The 15,788-nt window shown below is 49.7% G+C and overlaps 1 protein-coding gene and 1 long non-coding RNA gene across 4 annotated transcripts in view; one reads left to right on the top strand and one right to left on the bottom strand.

Moving 5' to 3' along the window:
• Positions 1-286: 286 nt before the first annotated feature.
• LOC116555436 lies at positions 287-4,413 on the bottom strand. Its single transcript, XR_004270535.1, has 3 exons — positions 4,315-4,413; positions 2,521-2,750; positions 287-1,031 (listed from the first exon to the last, which is right to left on the bottom strand). It is a non-coding gene; the product is annotated as an uncharacterized LOC116555436 (long non-coding RNA).
• Positions 4,414-4,521: 108 nt separating this feature from the next.
• Positions 4,522-15,788, top strand: part of NLRC5 (NLR family CARD domain containing 5) — a 95,644-nt gene continuing 84,377 nt past the window's right edge. For all 3 annotated transcript variants that reach the window (XM_032283951.1, XM_032283952.1, XM_032283953.1), the window contains exon 1: positions 4,522-4,612. The gene's annotated coding sequence lies outside the window, so the exon portion shown is untranslated. The remainder of the gene's footprint in view (positions 4,613-15,788) is intronic.

Genomic DNA, 15,788 nt, shown 5'->3' on the forward strand with positions numbered 1-15,788 from the left:
ATCTGTCATTGTAGCACCAACAGGTGTGTGCTATGGTGGGCAGTTGTGGAAATTCTAGGTCATGGGATATTGGCCTTTGAGGTGGTGACACCAGTTAGAAGCCACATCCCACCCAAGAATGTTCCCTCGAAGGGGGTGGGAAGGGCCAAGCCCCCCCCCCCCCAACACACACCTGTTGGTGCTACAATGACAGATTTCGGATAACTTGGCATCCCTGGGCAGCTCTTTCTTGAATGGGAACTTTTATTAGTACGAGGGACAGACAGAGAAGTCACTTTGCGTCTTACCCCTTGTAAACTCCAGAGACCCCAGGGCTGTGCTCCAGAAAGGAGGGTAGGGGCATCCCCCAAGCTTCCCTCACTGTCCTTGGAGAGGTCTCCCCAAGACTGAGCTGGGAGGTACTTCCATGTCACTGTCCCATCCAAGAAGTGCAATTAGCAGGAGTTATGGAGTCCAGAGGGTGAGAGGCTTACAAAAGTGGGACTGACCTCCAAGCCCCTCTCCCAAATTCCAGCCCCTCCATGCAAGCCTAGATCTGACCTAGCCTTGATGCAGGATTGACAGGGGCGGGGGAGGGGGTGCTGGGCCTGGCTCCAACCCAGTCAGGGCCAGTTCCAAAAAGAAGGCCACACCTGCTGCTTCCTTTAGGGAAAAACAAGTGCTCCCCAAGGCCAGCGCCAGGCAGAAGCACATCCTGCCGCCCGGGCTGCTGACCTTGGGCAGGATGGGGCCCAGGTGTTTGGCAAACAGGAAGGGTGAAGGGAAGGCTAATCCCAGCCCCCTCTCACCCCAGTTACTAAATCTGCCATCTTGGAGCCCCTCTGCCCTCCGTGCCTCCATGTCCTCTTTTGTTCAATGGTATGATAATACCTTCCATGTAGGATCCTGGCAAGGGCTGGGTTAGCCCAGAGGAGGAGCCCATGGTCGTCAAGAGCAGAGGCTGCAGAGATGGCCTTCCTGGGTCCACAGCTCAGCTCCTCTGCCTCTGTGTGAGCTCAGGCGTGTTATCCTCTGTGCCACCATTTTCTCACCTGTAAAAAGAAAGATAACAGTTGCCGTAAAGATTAAAGGAGAGGCTGAGCACGATGGCTCACGCCTGTAATCCCAGCACTCTGGGAGGCGGAGGCAGGCGGTCTCAGGAGTTCAAGACCAGCCTGGCCAACATGGTGAGACCCTGTCTCTACTAAAAATACAAAAAAATTAGCTAAACGTGATGGTGCACACCTGTAGTCCCAGCTACTCCGGAGGCTGAGGCGGGAGAATTGCTTGAACCTGGGAAGTGGAGGTTGCAGTGAGCTGATATTGTGCCACTGCACTCCAGCCTGGGTGACAGAGTAAGACTTTGTCTCAAAAACAAACAAACAAACAAACAAAAAAGATTAAAGGAGACAGCAGACCGGCATGGTGGCTCACGCCTGTAATCCTAGCACTTTGGGAGTCTGAGGTGGGTGGATTGCCTGAGCTCAGGAGTTTGAGACCAGCCTGGTAACATGGTAAAATCCCGTCTCTCCTAAAATAAAAATAAAATTAGCCAGGTGTGTGGCATGCACCTATAGCCCCAGCTACTCGGGAGGTTGAGGCAGGAGAACTGCTTGAACCCGAGAGGCAGAAGTTGCAGTGAGCTGAGATCGCATCATTGCACTCCAGCCTGGGCGACAGAGTGAGACTCTGTCTCAAAAAAAAAAAAAAAAAAAGCACAGTGCCTGGCCCAGTGTCTGGTACATCCTAAGTGCTCCACAAATGCCAGATATTGGTTATACCTAATGGAGGTGAGGGACACAGGGGTGGCCAGGGCATGTGGGCTCTCTCCATCCCCCAGTTAACGCCCTCCCCACCCACCTCCTGAGTTCTCTGTGGTGTCAACCGTTCCTCTCACATCTCCAGTTTCCCACCCAAAAGTCCAAACACTCAAATTCCTTCTCATCTCCAACCCATAAAATCTGATTCGCTTCTTCACACTCAAGTGTAAATGACTGACAGCCACTTGATTGACACTGGGGGAGATGGCACATGTTTAGCCAAAGGAATGATGTGCTAATAGCGGACTCTTGGGTCACAAGCCAGTCTGAGGACAGGGAAAGTTTGGGGAGGTCGCCCTTCCAGAATCCTTTGGCAATAAACCCCCAGAATGAAAAGGGTTCCAGGTTCAAGACACAGCTCTCCTTCTGATTGCTGTGTGACCTTCAGCAACTGACTTGATCTATCTGGACCTCAGCTTCTTCATCTGCCTAATGGGATAATAATCTTTGTCCTGCCCTCCTCACGAGGGTGTTCAGAATGAAATGCATCTGAAAATGGTCTGCATTTGTGTCTTGGATTGTGGTTATTTGTCCATGTGTCTGTCTGTCCTCCCCTGCCTGCACAGGGAGCAGGCCAGTGTCTTTCCTGGGATTTCGTGTAGGACCAATCATTTCATCGGTGCTCAGTGAACATGAGCTGAGTCCTGATACTGGAACATAATCAATCCCTCCCAAGCATACAGCTCACACCCACATTCTCACCCATTCCCACCACACCCACCAGTGGCCTGAGGAGGCTGGGAACACCCCGATTGACAGATGAGGAAGCTGAGGCCAGGGGAGGTCAAGGCATTTGTCTGAGGTTACACAACCAGGAGTGGTGAAGCTGGGAGTCACACAGAAGCGGTCACTGCAAAGTCTGTGCCCTTCTCACTCCGCTGTCATGCAATTTGTAGATATCTGAGTTGGTCCTAGGAGGAAGGCAGTTTAAGTCTCATGAGGACGTGGGGCCTGTAGAAGGGGACAAAAATATAAGGGCAGCTTATGGGCTTCAGGTACAGATTGCATCAGCCTCAACATTAAGTCATCAAATGATCACAACCACTCTGTGGAGTTAGCATTAACACCATCCCCATCTTGGCAAAACCGGGGTGCCAGCCTGGACCCAGATGGGGATGTGGGCGCAGGATGGGTGGGGGCCTGGCACATCCACTCCCAGCAGAGCCCGAATCCTGGTGCCTCCCTCAGCCCTTGCACACAGACCCAGGGGTAATCTCAGGAGACACTAGGGCTCTTGCCCCTTTTGTGGATGGGAAACTGAGGTAGGCAGTGAAGGTCGGCTCACCTGCCCAGCTTGGGTAGGCGGGGACCCCGGGCTGACTCCCCCCTACCCCTTCCCCAGGTGGAGACTGGGTTGGAGGGGATGGGGGATGCTGTGCAGGAGGGAACTTAGAACCCGGGAATCCCGCCAGGTGCGGGGACTCACACCTATAATCCCAGCACTTTGGAAGGCGGAGACAAGTGGATCACGAGGTCAGGAGTTCGAGACCACCTGGCCAACATGGCGAAACCCTGCCTCTACTAAAAATACAAAATTAGCCGGGAGTGGTGGCAGGTGCCTGTAATCCCAGCTACTTGGGAGGATGAACAGGCGAATCGCTTGAAACGGAAGGCAGAAGTTCAGTGAGCCGATATTGCACCACTTCATTCCAGCCTGGGCAAAAGAGTGAAACTTCATCTCAAAAAACAAAACAAAACAGAGTCCCCACTCCTGGCCCAGAAGCGCACTCCAGGATGAACGGAGGAGTCAAGGCATTGGGTCTCTCTAACACGGTAAGGTGGAGGGTAGGACTTGAACCCAGGATGTCTGATGATGCTTGTCTCCTGACCACTACCTTGCAGCATCCTCACACCCACACCACCCCAGGCCTGGGAGGCAGGGAAGCACCAGTGGTCTGGGAGTGAAAGTTGCTTTCCTGTGGGATGTCACTGACAGGTGGGTGGAAGGCCTTTCTAACAGGCACTGCTGCCCACAGGATGAATACATCCAGCAAGGGAGCTCCCTGTCCCAGGCTGTGGACAAAAACCTGGAGAAGCTGAAGCTGGACTTTGAGGACGGCCCCTGACTCCATCCTGGGAGAGCCACCTCTCCTTCCTTCTGCCCCCACCAGTGCCTCCTCTCCTTCCCTGCTTTCCCGCCCCCCTCCTTCCGTCACCCTCTTCTGCCTGTGATTCCTCCTGTGACTGGGGCAAGTTCCTTCACCTCTGTCCTCCCTGCGCCTCAGCTGCTCATCTGGAAAACAGGGCGATACCTGTTTTTTACGGTTACTTAACGAGATAAACTGGTAGACTGCCTTTCCCGGGTCAGCCCGCCAAGGGCTCTACTAATGGAAAGGAACGCTGCTGTCATTCCCTTCTCCTGGTTCATCCTGGAGCGCTCTCTGCTCTGCCCTTAGTTCTAAGTCCCCTCCTTCCGCACCGCATCCCCCTTGCATCCAACCCAGTCTCCACTGAGACACTGAGACAGGGTCTCAGTCCAGGTCCCCACCCACCCGCGCTCCACACGTGAGCCCACCTTCACTCCCCTGCCTCAATTTCCTGTCCACAAAAGGGGCGAGCGCGCCCAAGTCTCCTGGGACTGTCCTTGGGTCCGATGCGGGACTTCGGGGAGGTCCCAGGGTGTGGTCGCAGCGGGGAGCGTGTGTGTTAGGTCCCCGCCCTCCCGCGCCCACAGGCCCATCTGGTTCGGGCTGGCACTTCGAATCCACGTGATTTCTCAGCACTGCAGCTGGTTCCAAGCACAGGCCGGGCAGCTCTAGGCGGCTTCTACTTTCAGTTTCGCACAGATCGCGAAGGAGCCGGGAGCGCTGAGGGTGAGTGCCCCGCATACTGCGGGACTGCGGAAGCGGGTGGTTCGGGTTTCGAATTCTGCACCGAGAGGGGTGGAGGGGTTGCCAGAGGGCCTGGGGCGGGAAGTGCCTGTGGCCGGGTGGGTGGCCGACGGGTGGCCGGGTGAGCGGACTGGGCGCCTGTGGCCGGGGAGCGCGCGCAGCCTTCGGCCCAGGGAGTTTGGAGGAAGAGTTGCTGGTCCTCAGAGGATGGCAGATGGGGGTCGCCTGGATGGGAGGACGCGGTCAGCGGCTGTGCTCCCCTCCCCGCGCAGCTCCTGTCACCTGCCGGAGCCAGCCCTCTCTCTCTGTGTCTTTTTCTTTGTAACTTTTCATTGATTTTAAAAGAATTACATAAGTCACACTGTTCATTATACACAATTCAGACTTTTTAGCCTAAACAATTTTTTTATTTGGAAAATTCCACACACATCCTAAAGTAGAAGGAACAGAATTAGGTTGAGCCTTGTGCACCTGTGGGTTTTCATATAATGAAACCCCACATAAGCACGCTCACCTGTGGGTTTTCATGTAATGAAGCCCCACATAAGCACGCTCACCTGTGGGTTTTCATGTAATGAAGCCCCACATAAGCGCGCTCACCTGTGGGTTTTCATGTAATGAAGCCCCACATAAGCACGCTCACCTGTGGGTTTTCATATAATGAAGCACCTGTGGGTTTTCATATAATGAAGCCCCACATAAGCACGCTCAGCTTGGACAGTCACCACCCCAAGGTCACCAGCTTGGAGAGTCACCACCCCAATCTCCACCACTGGTTATTTTGAAACAAATGTCAGACAGCATAGCACCTCCACTGAGGTATTTCAGAATGCACTAAAAGATAACTGTTGAGACCAGTTCGGCCGTGGAGACCCCAACCCAATGGCAATAAGACATCTTTTAAAAACAAAACGACAATATCATCAGCATACTACAAACATTTAAATAGTTGTTCCTTAATGTCAAATCTCCAGGTCATTTCTAAGGAACACTTAACCTCATAATAGGTGAATACGTGGGTGTCGCTTCGTTACTTGCTTTTTTGTATTCCCATGTGGTTTTCAGCTGCTTTTCTCCCCAGAGAGCCACGACATGGAGTTGGCTGGGGTGGTCATTTGGGGAGGATGGGGAGAGGCTCCTACCTTCAGTAGCATTTGCATCCATTTTATAAGCTCAGGTTCTTATATTTCCTTTTTGTAAAAGGTCGAAGTTTCTACAGACATAAAAAGCAGTTTGAAAACTTGCGGTTTCCAACTTCTAAAACCCAGGCGTGGTAGGAGGCAGGGAGGACGGGGGGCAGCTCCTGGAGCCTCATGGTCCCTCCAAATCACTTTCCTTTTCTCTAAGAGAGAAATAAACCTTGAAAAGCAATGGGCTTTTCAGATGTATCTAGATGTGTCTGATGATTTTCAGATGTATCCAAACTCCCTTTGAGCGTGCTTTCTGCAAGCCTTGCTGACCCATAGCCCAGAATGGCCATCTATGATGCCCACCTGCTTTGTCTCCAGAAGCACAGTGCCAGGTGGACCTGTAGCTGGTGTGAACGGCAGACAGACTGGGGCTCTCAGCACCTGGTATTTGCTGCATGACCATGAACTAACCATTCCATTTCTCGAAACCTTGGCTTTTCATCTGTAAAATGAACATATGCAGATTTATCCTACAAAATGTGTTTCGTGGATTGAATGAGATAACGCCTGCCCACCCAGTGCCTCGATCGACCTTAAAGTGCTGTGCAAGTGTGAGGGGCAGTGGATCCTTTAAGAATGCAGACAGGCGGAGGGGAAGGTTGCTGGAAGAGTTTCACAATATGCTGAGGTTCGTGCTTTCTTCCTGAATCAGATAAGGGCTGTCCTGTGTCTGCAGCGCTGGGTCAGCCCCCTCAGACCCCCAAACCCATACCCTCTTCCCCTCTGAGGAAAATTCAGCAAAACTTCATTTGCTGATGTTGTTGTTCTTTATTCTTTTATTATTATTATTATTTTGAGACAGTGTCTCAATCTGTTGCCCAGGCTGGAGTGAAGTGGTGTGATCTCAGCTCACTGCAACCTCCACCTCCTGGGTTCAAGCGATTCTCCTGCCTCAGCCTCCCGAGTAGCTGGAATTACAGGCACCTGCCACCACATGCAGCTAATTTTTGTATTTTTAGTAGAGATGGGGTTTCACTATGTTGGCCAGGTGGGTCTCGAACTCCCAATCTCAAATGATCCGCCCACCTCAGCCTTCCAAATTGCTGGGATTACAGGCGTGAGCCACCTTGCCCAGCCTCCTTTTTTTAAAAAAAATAGAGATGAGGTCTCGAACTCCTAACCTCAAGTGATTAGTCTGCCTCGGCCTCCCAAAGTTTTGGATTATGGGTGTGAGCCACCACACCCGGTCATAACTTCTTAGCATGTCTTTTCACATTTGTTATGAGTTGAATTGTGCCTCCCCACAAAAGATATGTTGAAGTCCTAACCCCCAGAACCTCCTAATGTGACCTTATTTGGAAATAAGGCTGTTGCAGATATAACTGGTGAAGATGAGGTCACACTGGAGTAGGATGGGCCCTGAATCCAATAGGACTCGTGTCCTTATAAGAAAGGAGATGGGCACGTGAAGACGGAGACCCACAGGGAGAAGACAGTCATGGACTTCAAAGGGAGTGCAGTGATGCGTGTAGCAGCCAAAGGACACCTAGAATTGCCTGCAGCCAGCAGGAGCCAGAAGAGGCAAGGAAGGACCCTCTCTTCCAGCCCTCAGAGGGAGCCTGGCCCTGACCACAGCTTGATCTCAGACTCTGACCTCTGGAACTGCAAGAGAATGAATATCTGTTGTTTTAATGTACGCAGCTTGTGGCCCTTTGTGACAGCAGATACAGCAGCACCGTGACAACACTAGGAAATGAATACAACATCCCAGCGTCTCCACTCTGTTTTCCATACAAAACAAAGTTGGGGTAAAGATCAGGCAAACTAATGCAAATGCAAACACTATAAAACTTTGGAGGCAATCTAAGGATGGGAACCGGAAGTGTTGCCAATCTCACTCTATTGCTCAGGCTGTTGTGCAGTGGCATGATCTTGGCTCACTGCAACCTCCGCCTCCCAGGTTCAAGTTATTCTCCTGCCTCAGTCTCCGGAGTAGCTGGGATTACAGGCATGCGCTACCATGCCTGGCTAATTTTGTATTTTTAGTAGAGATGGGGTTTCTCCAGGTTGGTCAGGCTGGTCTCAAACTCCCGACCTCAGCGGATGCAATTTGCCCACCTCAGCCTCACCAAGTGCTGGGATTACAGGTGTGAACCATCGCGCCCGGCCTATGTCTCTTATTATGAATGAGTTTGAACATCTTTTCAAAAGTTTAGCTCCTTTTCCATAAACTGCCAGTTCATAGCCTTTGTCCACTTTTTCACTGGCTTTTGGTCTTTTTGCTTTTGAGTTGTAAAAGCACTTTTCATATTAAGGGACTTTGCCCTTTGTCTTTAATATGGTTATACTGTCATTTAAAATGGTGGCATAATTGCCCATAGAATGTCTGAAGTGTGTTTGTCATTGTTAGACATTTATATTGGGTTTCATTTTCTTGTATTATACGTGGAATATGTTTTCCCTGTCTTTTTGTAAAAAGAAAAAAAAAAAAAGCCAAGACATGACATCTTAATTCTTCCAATAGCTCTCACCAGAATGACAGAAGAAAGGAATATGTTTGGGAAAATACCTCCATAGGATTTGGGGTGTCTGGACCTGTGTGCAAAGTGGCCAACAGGGACCAGCACACAGATGGTGGAAACAGAGTGTGTGTGTGGAGGTACTCTATTTGCTCCTGAAAGAAAAGGGAGCAGAGAGAGCGGAGAAGAGAGGAAGGAGAAAAAGCAGAGGGAGGCTACCCACATAGGGAGATGACTCCCAAAAACTTCTTGGGGGTAGGATGGCAGAAGGGCATTTTTGGTGAGTCCAGGAATGCGCTCTGCTCCATGTGAGGTGGGTACCAGCACCGAAGATGCCGGCTCTGGCTCCACACCTGCTGCTGTGAATGCATTCAGCTTCTCTGCAGAGCTTCCACACCATGCCAGGCCCTGCGCTAGGCACTGGGCTGCAGCTGGGAACACAACCAAGCCCCTGCCTTGCGGAGCTGGTGTGGCAGTAGAAACAGACGAACAAGTACACAAAGATATGCATGCCATCTGAGGTCAGGCGGGGATGACTGCAGGGAAGAAGTCAAGGCAGGCAAGGGCGGAGCACGCTGGGTAGAGAAGCAGGCGTGGCCTTCTCATAGGGGTATTGGAACATTTGAGAGAGAACTTGAAGGGAGCATGGCAGGGAACCATGGACCATGATGTCTGGAGGAAGAGGGAACCAGTCAGAGGGGATGGCAAGAAACAAAAAAGTGGAGAGAAGAAAGCAGAGAAGAGGAGGAGAGGAGGAGGAGGAGGAGAAAATGCTGTTTAACGTCTGCTTTTGTGCTCCCAAATGCTTATTGTGAATGATGTTTTTGCACATAATTTAACAATGGGTTGGGCTGGGCATGGTGGCTTACACCTGTAATCCCAGCACTTTGGGAGGCTGAGACAAGCGGATCACTTGAGGTCAGAAGTTCGAGACCACCTTGGCCAAACCGCATCTAGGTTCTTGGTGAAACCGCATCTCTACTAAAAATTCAAGAATATCCAGGTGTGCTGGCACACCCCTCCCCTGTAATCTCAGCTACTGTGGAGGCCGAGGCAGGACAGCAGGAGCCCTCAGCTAGAGGAGCACCTGCCCACCTCCTCCCCAGGAATCGCAGAGCTCCCAGGGGAGGCCATAGCCTTCTATAGGTTGTGGCATTGCAGGGGGATTGGTGTCCCAGCCAGCCATCTCTGTCTCAAGGAAGGGAGGGCTACTCCCACTGCCATCCAGGCAAAGCAATGTCCTGGTGAGCATTCTCTAAGCTAGAGCTTTGATCACATTCTGGATCCTCAGAATGGACTCCTAAAGGGGTATATGAACTTTCATTTTTAAAATGTTTAAAACCATGTTGTCAAATTTCTTTTCTAAAAGATTGTGCCAATGTAGAGAGCCTGCCGACCCCTGGAAGCTTCCTGAGCCCTTAGCACCTATCCCCTGAGGGTAGGATGGATCCTGTACCATCCCAGATCCCCAGGAGCTCCTTGTCCTGCAGGGTCCCTTCTGTCCCTCCTGGTGAAGCAGAAGGAACGTCCATGCCTTGGGAAGCTGGTGCTTTGAGGCATTCAGATCTTGCCATGGCATCATGTTCGAAGAGAGAAATAGCCTGCTGTTTTGTGTGTCTCTCAGTAGTCTTATTTACTGCGTTCTTGAAGGTGTCCGGTGTGTTTCTGGGCTGCAGAATCCTTTTATTGAAATGGATAGGTCAGTGTTTGCCCAGAGAAAGACCTATCCAGTAGGAGTTTACAAGAGGATCTTAGAGGTGCATGGAGAGGGCGTCCGATTCCATTGACTCACAAAGTGACAAAGTTGTTCTCTTTTCAGTTCTCTTTCATTCTTCAGACTAGTCCAGGAGAAAGTCTCAGTCAGGTGCTCACAAGTCTGCAAACCTCTCACGCTGGTGACCTTTTCAGCAAGGGGAGGCCAGGCCTCGGGTCAGAGCCCCAGCCTACAGTAACACCCAGCTACAGTTCAACAGCATCATGGTGGTTTTGGTCTTCCTTGGCTCTTTTTGAGACAGGGTCTCACCCCAGGCTGGAGTGCACTGGTTGCACAGCCCCATGCATAGCTTCCTGCAGCCTCTATTTCCCAGGCTCAATCGATCCTCCTGCCTCAGCCTCCCAAGTAGATGGGACTACAGGTGTGTACCACCACCCCTGGCTAATTGTTTTTTGTCTTTTGTTTGTTTTTTTGTTTGTTTTTGGTAGAGACGAGGTCTCACTATGTTGCCCAGGCTGATCTCAAACTCCTGAGCTCAAGGAAGCTTCCTGCCTCAGCCTCCCAAAGTGCTGGGCTTACATGTGTGAGCCACCACGCCCACCCTTGCGTTTCTTTTTGATGTTACCTTCAGTTCATGGCAAGTGGTACTTCAAAAAATAAAGTGAAAAGTGGGATGGTTTCTAGAAAAACTTTAAGGAAACGATATTCTGGCTTTCAGATAAGGCAAAAAAAAATCTTCAAACAGGAGTAAGTTTTGGAAATTATACAATTACCCTAAAGGGTGAGATTATGGGGGGAATTTCATAATGTGTATGTTCACAATGTTTACAACTTTCCAAATGAGTATAGGTTATATCTATAAACAGAAAAAAATAAGATATATTAAAATGATAATTTAGTTTTGAAAGAAGACCATTTGTTGAAGAAGTGTTATATTTTGGTTAGAAAATGGTCTCTGGAATCAGCATGGATTTTATTTATTTATTTATTTATTTATTTATTTATTTAGAGACAGGGTCTCTCTCTGTTGCCCACACTGGAGTACAGTGGTGTGATCACAGCTCACTACAGCCTCAGCTTCCTGGGCTCAGGTGATCCTTCCACCTTAGCCTCCCAAGTAGCTGGGACTATAGGCGTCACACCATTATGCCAGGCTAATTTTTTTGTATTTTTTGTAAAGATGGGTTTTCACCATGTTGCCCTAGCTGGTCTTAAACTCCCAGGCTCAAGAGATCCGCCTGTCTCAGCCTCCCAAAGTGTTGGGATTAGAGGTGTGAGCCCCTACACTCAACTAGCATAGATTTGAAATCCACTTTTTTTGCTTAATATCTTGGAGCCTGTTTCTTCATCTATGAAATGTGGGAAACCTGCCTGGAAAGGTTGCTTGAGATTTGACGTTTTTATTTTGTTTTTTTGAGACAGTCTCGTTCTGTCACCCAGATTGGAGTGTGGTGGTGCAATCTCAGCTCACTGCAACCTCCGCCTCCCGGGTTCAAGCGATTCTCCTGCCTCAGCCTCTTGAGTAGCTGGGATTACAGGCGCGCACCACCATGCCCGGCTTATTTTTGTATTTTTAGTAGAGATGGGGTTTCACCACATTGGTCAGGCTGGTCAGTTGTGATCCGCATGCTATTATCAATCTGTAGGAAGAAACAGTGTTGCTGTTTTATTGACATGTATTTTGACACGTGATGACATTTTGTGCATATCATCATACAATGTATCTTGTTTATTCCATGATACATCTTGAGGATACAGCTGTGACAACAAATAATGAGTCCCTTTCATGCAGGTAATCCCACAGTATGGTTGCACCAAACTCTATTATGGCTGTCTAGGGTGTTTAAAGACCACTCCTGGAATTTCCTCCTCCAAGACTCTCTGTGTCTTAGTTCACTCGGGCTGGCTTCTAAACAATAGAAATTTATTTCTCACAGTTCTGGAGGCTAAGGTCTGAGATCAGGGAGCCAGCAGGGTCGGGTTCTGGCGAGAGTCTTCTTCTGGGTTGCCAATGGCTGACTTCCCATTGTATCCTTACATGGTGCAAAGAGGGCTAGAGCGTTCTCTGGGGTCTCTTTTATCAGGCATTAATCCAATTCACCCTCATGACCTAACTACCTCTGCCAGACCCCACCTCCTAATACCCTCCCATTAGGGGTTAGAATTTCAACATATGAATTTGTGGGGGAGCACAAATATTCGGTCCATCGCCTTGTGTAGTCTGGGCCTCATGGCTGTCAGTTTTGCTTTCTGCCGAGAAGTTTAGTGGTGAGGTCAAAGGTGGGTGTGCAGTAAGATTTAGAAGTCACTGCTGATTTATCCTGGAAGATGGCAAACCACGTCCCAGGCTGCAGCTCTGAGCCCTGGATCCAGGACTTCTCTCCTTAATGTCCCGAGCTTTCTTTGGTCCCTGCCTTACTTTCCAAACCAAAGCAAGATTCCTCTGGAACATTCCTGCCAAGCCCCATGGCATGGTTGGAGCTGAGGAGGGGATTCCCAAATCTTGCTTTTCTTTTCACTTTGCCCTGGGCATGCCAAACCCTGGCAGAGCCACAGAGGGTGGCAAGAAACAGCTGTGAGTCTGAGGCAGGTGCTCTGCCTGGGAAGGGAACAGAGCTGAGTGTTGGTTATGGGAAGAAATCTTCAAGGTCTAAATATGGTCATCTTGGTGGCCTTCCTGTCCCTGGGGCCTTTGGGGCTCTCAGAGGGCAAGAATCACTCGGCTCTGGTTTGCTGGAGGAGCAGAGTGCCAGGTGGGAGGAAGCAAGGGGCCCGTCTCTCCCTGCTGGGAGTGAAGAGCTGGCCGTCATGGCCTTGAACAGTTGTTCCCCGACATTGGCACATAGGGAGCTTCCAAAAGTGTCAATGCCTGCATTCCACCTCCTGGGATGGTGCTGTGTTGGGTCTGGAGCATGGCCCACTGGGATTTTTAAAATACCTTCCTCCCAGGTAATGCTGATGTACAGACAACCACTGGCCTGAAAGCCCCAGGGAGAGACCTCTGGGCCCAGGACATGCAGGTGGGAGCCTTCTCCTAGAAGCCTTGCCATCCGCCAGCCCCTTCCTGTGGGTTCTAGACCACAGGAAGGCTGAACAGAAGAGGCAAGGCCACTAGCTGGCCACCTGCTGTTCCAGCCAGGCCCGGGCTAGCAAGCAGGGCACCCCAGTCCTGGAGGAGTGCTGGGTTTGACCAGCAGACCTTGACCTAGTGACGGATGAACAAATGCACTTAGATACAAATATTTAGTGAAAGAGTGGGATGGGGTTTGGGCACCTTATAGACCTTGAGGAGGGTGCTGTACAGAGTTAGCAGCGGTGGCCCTGACTAGCTGGCACTTTGGGCATTTATTTAGTATATATTTAATGATAGAGGCTTTGTGTTAAAATACTTGTGGATAATGATTAAAGGCCAGGTTTTGAGGCCTAAAGAAAACACTATTTGTGAGTAATAACATTGTAGACCTTTGAGTAGAGAGCAGTTACAGGCCTGTGGATGTTTAAAGATTGGTATTAGGACTACATGAGTAAACAAGCTTTTTAGATAAACTTTTTTTCTTTTCTTTTTTTTTTTTTTTTAATATAGACAGGATTTCACCATGTTGGCCAGACTGATCTCAAACTCCTGACCTCAAGTGATCTGCCTGCCTCAGCTTCCCAAAGTGCTGGGATTATAGGCATGAGCCACTGCACCCACCTAGATAAACTTTTTAACTTTTTTTTTTTGTATTTACATTTGCTTAATTGCCTTTGGGTAAGAACTGCCACTTTTGGCTTATTTTGTTTTATTTTGAGGTTTTGCAAAAACTTCCTGGCCTTTCAAGAAGATTTGTGTTTATTTTACAATTTCTTTTTTACTACCTTGACTGAACCCCTACAGAGGAGAGTGCATCTGGAAAACTTGGGGGTCCTTGGTGGAAAGTTCAAGCCTTTAGCATAGGCACATGGCTAGGGTAAAGGAGGCAGTTTAAAGACTAGTGATGTGGGCTGGGACTCAGATTTCTGGGTTTCTAATAACCAGAAGAAGGTGGCCTTGTTGGTTTGGGGACAGGGACCACCCAGACTCAGGCCTGAGGCCATGAGTGCAGGCTTGGATTTGAGGGCAGGCTCAGGGACACCCCCAGGGCTGCCAGGCAGGGAGACACTTCTTCACCTCCTGGCTTTTCAACTCTAGCTGGTGACCTAGGTAGGTCCCTTCCCCACAGTGAGCCTCAGTTTCCTCATGTGTAAAGCACGGTGACTGTGCATTTTAAGTCCTTTAGGGCCCTATCTTTGTGAGGGACCACAGAGACAATGGTTTTCAAAGGAAACAGTCAGCCCTGCATCATCACTGGCCACGGAAATGGATGTGCCCTTTAAGGCCATCTCTTGTCTGCTCTGCTGGCACTTGTGGGTGGAGGAGGAAATGCCACTAACCTTTCCTGAAGGCACCTCCCAAGGGACCCATGAAAGGAGGGTGACACCTCCCAGAAAGACACCAGTGGGCCAGCCCAGCCCTGCTCTTAGTTTTGTTTCCTCTGCTGTGAATGCTGGCAAGGCCTTTCCCTCCCAGGGCCTCAGTTTCCCTATCTTTACAATGGGCCCAGCATAAACCCCGCTGCCAGGGATCTTTCCAGTTTGTCACTCTGTGCATCCAGGCTCAGGTATCCTCTGAAGCCCTGACGTCATCAGCCATTCCTGGGGAAAGACAGAGACGCTGGGTTCTCTGTGTCCCCCTGGCAGGGCTTGGCATAGGATTCAGGGAGGACTCGAGGGCCTCTGTGGCTTCAGGTCCTCCCCAAGGTCCCCAGGCCCTGACCAGTCCACCTGGACCTAAGGAACCAACAGCAGCAGCACTTTCTGTTTCTCTGAGATATTTCCGTCCTGTTTCTTTGAGGTATTTCTATCCAAAGTCTGTAGTCACAACTCCAGGGTGCCTGGCTATCACCCCAAAAACTGCATCCTTTCTGATCTGTACAGACAAGGAAACTGAGGTCCTGTTTCTCCTGCACCCCAAGGCCGAATGGGGCCTCCTCCTTAATCTAAGCCTTGAGAGGCGGGAACAGGATAGAAGGCAAAGGAACGGCAGCCAGAAGTCTGCGGCTCCACTCCTGTCCCCTCCACACCCCTCGCTTCCTTCCTTACACCAGGCGCCAGGGGCTGGAGACACAGAGGAAGCGACAGCAATGACAACCTCCCTGGTGGTAATAATAGCTTGGGTGGATTGAACCTTTTTTTAATTTTCGTGGGTACATAGTGAGTGTATATATTTAAGGGTTACAGGAGATGTTTTGATACAGGCATGCAACATATAATCACATCAGGGTAAATGGGGTTTCCATCATCTCAAGCATTTATCCTTTGTGTTGCAAACAATTCTATTATACTTTTTGTTATTTTTAAATGTATAGTTACATTATTGCTGACTATAGTTACTCTCTTGTGCTATCAAATACTAAGTTTTATTCATTCTATTTTTGGTACCCGCTAACCATCCCACCTCCCACCCCCCCAGCCCCTACTACCCTTCCCAGCCTCCAGTAACCAGCCTTCTACTCTCTATCTCCATGACTTAATTGTCTTGATTTTTAGATCCCACAAATAAGTGAGAATATGTGATGTGTGTCTTTCTGTATCTGGCTTATTTCACTTAACATAATGACCTCCAGTGCTATCCATGTCACTGCAAACGATGGGATCTCATTCTTTTTGGTAGCTGAATAGTACTCCATTTGTATGTGTGCCACATTTTTTCTTTCTTTCCTTCCTTCCTTCTTTCTCTTTTCCTTCCTTCCTTCCTTCCTTCCTTCCTTCCTTCC

This window comes from Sapajus apella, unplaced genomic scaffold (genome assembly GCF_009761245.1).
Source record: "Sapajus apella isolate SASKATOON/1434 unplaced genomic scaffold, GSC_monkey_1.0 scaffold15, whole genome shotgun sequence".
NCBI lineage: Eukaryota > Metazoa > Chordata > Mammalia > Primates > Cebidae > Sapajus > Sapajus apella.